The sequence below is a fragment of the Sinocyclocheilus grahami genome, unplaced genomic scaffold, assembly GCF_001515645.1.
Source record: "Sinocyclocheilus grahami isolate Dianchi unplaced genomic scaffold, SAMN03320097.WGS_v1.1 scaffold276.1, whole genome shotgun sequence".
Taxonomy (NCBI): domain Eukaryota; kingdom Metazoa; phylum Chordata; class Actinopteri; order Cypriniformes; family Cyprinidae; genus Sinocyclocheilus; species Sinocyclocheilus grahami.
The window spans coordinates 1309479-1309775 of NW_015505455.1; positions in this window are offsets into that span (position 1 = coordinate 1309479).

Sequence of the window (297 nt, forward strand, 5' to 3'; positions counted from 1 at the left end):
CTACATTAGTTCAGATGCTCGATAGGATGTGGAAAGAGCTGAAAAAGCATATGACTGCAGCTGTAAGAATTGTCATTCTTGGTGCATGCTTTCATAGAAACACTTTGACTCTATATACTCAATGAATGACTATAGTTTCATGAATATGTGAAAATGCCCATATACAGTAGTTTCACAGTGTAATCAATGTCTGAATGGCTGACTAGAGGAAAATCTGATCGATCCTCTTTCTGCAGCACTTGCCTTGCGTTCTGTAATCCTCTGCTCTCAAATGGCACAGCAGTCAATCACTGAGAC